Consider the following 5,366-nt stretch of genomic DNA (forward strand, 5'->3'; position numbering starts at 1 on the left):
ATAATTAGCTACCAGAAGCTAGTAAAACTGTAAAAAAACATGTATCCTAGAGAAAAGAAAACACTTGCTACAGGTCTCAAGGGATTACTCCAAACTCTCCAAATGGTCTTTAGTTTGTACTTGGTAATTTGGTAAACCAAATTCATTTACACAATACAAACTTCACTCCCGTATCACCATTCAACAAAATATTTCAACAAAAGAAGTTATATATCTAGTTTGACTATCAAAGCCAAATTTGAACTCAACTCTATTAAAAAAAATTGAATATGGAAACCACTAGTGACGAGAAGGGAAGCGAACAACCCATATATGTAGGTAATAATAGTGATATATGCAAGTAACAATAATGGTCACCAGTAGAAAGATTAAAGCCATACTATGGCTGCATGCAAGCTTGCTTTTCTTAATTAACTTAATGTCTGATCAACTCCAGACTAAAATAGAATCACAGTCAGATAGTAGCTTAAATAAGTATACACATCAAGCCCTATCGCTCATACCACTACTGAAATACATAAGAAAAAGAAGGCAAATAAGGATTCTTACCCCTTCTTCTCTCCTTTCAGGCTTTTTGTCAAACACTTGAAGTGCTGTCATTTGTGTTTGAGAAGGGGACCTTATTGTGAAGTTTTGGCTCACTTCCATAGCTAGCTTTCTTGACCTGAAAGTCGAGTCCGAGCATAACCCAACTATTCCGTACATTCCCTAATCCTAATTAGCCATCAATATCAATCATGCATCAACAAAAACAACGTCAGTAAGATCTATTTCCTTCCTTGTTCTCTCGCTGTAATATAAAGTACAAAATGTTATCAAACTCATACTAAGACCTTGTCCTTGTATTTAACTTCTGAAATTTCTCGCCTTTACTATACAGCTGAGAACACTAAAAGGCTAATTCATCTCAAGAGACGAAAACAAAAATGAGAAAGAAGGGTTGTTTAGGACCGAAAAATAAATGAAGAGTCACCCCCCTTTGTTCCGAAATCCAGAATAAGAAGACCTAAATTCCCTTTCCTCATCTTGAATTTAAAATCAACACATGAATCCATGAGATTGAACGAACACCCATTTTTCAATTCAGTTTCAGAGGGCGACAATCACAGAGAAACCAACCACACAAAGGTAAAGAAGATGTCCCCAAATTCTTATCTCTGTCTCTTTATTATTTGATTTTCAGACAAATTTACAAAGGTGCCCTTGACAGTCAACTAACATGTGTACATCATGCATATAGGCTTATTAAAGCACCACAATGGTTTGAACAAGGACAAAATTTTCTTTCTAGAGCCAACATTTATCATTGAGGGAACCTAAAATGTTAAAAGAACACTTGAGTATTAGAGACTCGGGCACTCTTAGAGTCGAATTTAATTAACGGGTTTAGTTAAACATGAAAAGAAAAGGCCTGACACTCACAATTGTGCACCAAAAAGATTTTTAGAGAATCTTTTTGCACCTCTGGAACACATTATATATAAGGAATTTCATCAAACCCTACGAAGTATGTCGTTTGGGAGGGTTGGTGCGTGTACTAGATAAACGGGCCTATGAAAGACCAGGAAGCCCAAAGAAAAGTAAAAGAAATAGATGTTGAGGAGAAAACGGAATAAAGTAACATCGAATGCAGTACAATCCTGACAGCTTTCTCAAGACAAAAAATCCTGAGAATCAAGAGCATCCCTTTTTAACAGGACAAAAATTAAAAAGAGATGCAACATGAACATGTCAGGGTGTAATAAGATGAGGATCTTGCTCATCATTGTTTACTTCTTCTTTTTCCTTCTCATCGGTATTAAGCAAACTACCTGGTTTAGTTGAAGAAGTATTATCAAGAGACGATTCCATGTTTTCTTGATATTCCGTCTTCGTCTGTTTATGTGAATCTTCATATCAGAGACTTGATTGTTGACATGTAAGAAATCTGAATTGGATTCACAGTCCTTTTTGAGAAAATTAGAGGAACTTAACTCGTTTTTCTTTTTTCTGTTCCTTTTTCTCCTTCCAAACTGATTCACAGCACCTGTCACACTTTTGTTATTTTTCCTTCCACCATTATAGGCATCCTTCGGTTTAAAGACATAACTAGGAAAATCCTTATCACAGTATATCCCTTGAGGTCGCACAGGGTTGATTCCAATCTGTGATATAGGTTTGACAACTTCTATAGACATCCAATTAAGAATGTTGTGAAGTTTTTCATTCCTTATCCGAAGACGACACCTTCGCTCAGAGTGTCTTTTGTTTCAACAGTAATAGAAGTTGAAGGACTTACGTTCAGTAGTTCTCTTTTGAGCAGATTTAGAAGAAGTAGAATCCTCGTTTTTGCAAGCTGACACAGGTTCTTCACATGGAGAAATATTAATAGCTTTAACAAACTTAGTCTTACCATTGTTAGGAGCGTTTGTTCCTTTATATCCCAGACCATGTTTGTCATGATGTTCTTTACAGGCTCCCAGCATAGAAGACAGTTTTGTAGAGCTAGAACCGAACCTGTTTAGATTTTCTTCCAGTGATTTTACCTTATTATGAGCAGCAGTGAGTTTGGTTTCCAAGGATTTCTCTTTGATAAGAAGACTGCGTTCTTTGTCATTGAACCTCTTCTGTTGAGATTCACATCTTGCTTCAGTTTCGGCAAGCCTCTCTTTTAGTATACAGAGGTTACGAAAAAGATTATCACATTCAGATTTTTTTGAGCGAATCTCTTCTTCATGATCTTTAACGGTAGATTGTAACATTTTGTATCCACCATCATAACCTTTGAAGAGTTTTCTCAACTTTCTATTTTCTTGACAGAGAGGACCCATATACTTTCTCAAGCAAGCAGTTGTCCTTGTTTCCTTCAATTCACGATTAAACAACTTGATGTATTGAGAAACTTCCTCATCAAGACTCTGTCCTTCTTCAGAATCACTATCATCCGAGAGATCATCCAACTGTTCATCAAGAGATTTCCTCCAGTTGAATTTAGATTTGGCTGAAGGAGATGAGAAAGAGCTTTCCTCAGTGGTTTCAGATCTTTGAAACTTATCTGAGTAGTCATGTATTGATGTTACGTTGTCAGAGATAGTGCTCTTGTCCATAGAGTCAGATCGCTACAAAAACGGACTTGTTAGGTCTTAAACGTGTTTGCCTGATCTGATACCAATTGAAAAAGCGGGGGTCTAACAACACCACCCAATATTTCGCTTAGCAATCTGTATGGACTAACTCCTAAATACTTTGCTAGAAAATCAACTAGACAGTCAGACTCAATATAGATAAAAGTATCTCAAGGACTTAATATCTCTCTCTTGATTTGATTTTTACTCAATCTAAAATCAATAGCGAGTCTTTATCAAATACAAGGAATAACTTGGACGGTACCAAAGACCAATGTCCAAGGATCAATCAATATCAATCAACAACCAAAGGTTAAATTTCCAATTGATGATCACGAACGCACAACCCGTATTATTTCAATTATGTAAAATATAATGCGGAAAAGAAATAACATAGACACCAGAAATTTTGTTAACGAGGAAACCGCAAATGCAGAAAAAACCCTGGACCTAGTCCAGATTGAATACACAATGTACTAAGCCGCTACAGACACTAGCCTACTCCAAGATAACTTCGGACTGGACTATAGTTGAACCCCAATCAGTCTCCCACCGATCCAAGGTACAGTTGTACTCCTACGCCTCTGATCCCAGCAGGATACTGCGCACTTGATTCCCTTAGCTGATCTCACCCACAACCAAGAGTTGCTGCAACCCGAAATCGCAGACTTGATAATAAACAAATCTGTCTCACACAGAAAAGTCTATCAAAGGATAAATCTGTCTCCCACAGATAAAACCTAGGTTTTGTTTCGTCTTAAGATATGAAATCAAGGTGAACAGGAACCAATTCATAATCCGGCATTATATTCCCGAAGAACAGCCTAGATTAATCAATCACCTCTCTACAATCCTTCCTGATTACACAGGCGGTTTGTCGAGGAATCACAAACAGTGAGACGAAGATATCTGTGACTTCTTTATCTTGCCTATCGGAGAACTCTCACGATCTCAAGCCAATCAAAGAATGTACTCGTACGATAGAAGACGCAAGATCAGATCACACAACTACGATAAAAGTAGTATCGGTCTGGCTTCACAATCCCAATGAAGTCTTTAAGTCGTCAACCTGGTTTCAGAGAAGAAAACCAAAGGTTAAAGGAGAATCGACTCTAGCGAGCGCACTGGTATCACACAGACGTGTGGGGATTAGTTTTGCACAATGCTAGATGTCTCCTTTATATAGTCTTCAAATCAGGGTTTTTCCTTAGTTACAAAGCAATCCATATTCACCGTTAGATGAAAACCTGATTTAGATTCAAGCTAATATTTCTCAACCGTTAGATCGAAAACTTAGCTTGTCACACACACTTGGGTAGACGTTTATTGGGTTTGTGAAAACCATGCCCAAACGTGTACGTGTATGTTGGTTCAATATAGTAACCCAAAAGGTTAACCATATGAGCATTTCATATTAACCTTGTTCTTCTTCACCATAACTAGTTCAATTGACTCAAATGAACTAGTTAAAGAGTTGTTCAATTGGTATGAGGTCTTATGTAACTACACAAGACACAATTGAAACAAAGATGATTCGATTTGATTGAATCGGCTCATGAAATTTATAGCCACGGTTTGCAGAAAGCATTCCTTAGTAATTTAAGTTTCATGTTCAGAGCACATCTTTAGACATAACCTCTTAAGCTCACAAACAAGTTCGCGGACTTAAGACAACCGGTGGAGTTTTCCAAACTCAGCAAAAAATCTCGGCAAAGAGACTTTCGCCAGTTCGCGGACTTACACACAAATGAATTTTTGGAAAATCCTAGCAGAAATTCTCGGTACAAGAACTTCCGTCAGTTCGCGAACTGAGTTCGGGGACTTGGCAAAGCCAATTCCTCCGATTTCTCTCAATCAACAAAGTTCGAAAACTTCGGATTAAGGAATACATGGTTATGTAATCTAAACTCTCATTCCAATCATTGAGACATTCTCAGAGGACGTTATATAGCCGTTATTCACATACCGTTTCGCGTCAGAGCAATTCTCAAAGTAATTGAAACTTTTCATGACTTTCGTCACTAGGTGAAGATAAACTTGATCAACACGAAATTCTTTACCAACACATGATTTCGAGACATAGATATGCGAGATATACTCGGCTCGAAATATCAAATATAAATGATCCAGTCTATATAGCATACGAGTTTTGTCTCATAAGAAATAGGAGATAGAAGAGATAGACTTTTGAGTGATAGATAAGTTCAAGTCTCCACATACCTTTTTGTTGATGAAGTTCCACGGTTCCTTGAGTAGATATTT

General features: G+C 37.3%; 1 long non-coding RNA gene across 1 annotated transcript; it reads right to left on the bottom strand.

The window, feature by feature from the left end:
* Nucleotides 1-283: 283 nt before the first annotated feature.
* On the bottom strand, nt 284-1,121 carry LOC113297288. Its single transcript, XR_003333417.1, has 2 exons — nt 834-1,121; nt 284-714 (listed from the first exon to the last, which is right to left on the bottom strand). It is a non-coding gene; the product is annotated as an uncharacterized LOC113297288 (long non-coding RNA).
* Nucleotides 1,122-5,366: the final 4,245 nt, after the last annotated feature.

This window comes from Papaver somniferum, chromosome 7 (assembly GCF_003573695.1).
Source record: "Papaver somniferum cultivar HN1 chromosome 7, ASM357369v1, whole genome shotgun sequence".
NCBI classification, from domain to species: Eukaryota; Viridiplantae; Streptophyta; class Magnoliopsida; order Ranunculales; family Papaveraceae; genus Papaver; species Papaver somniferum.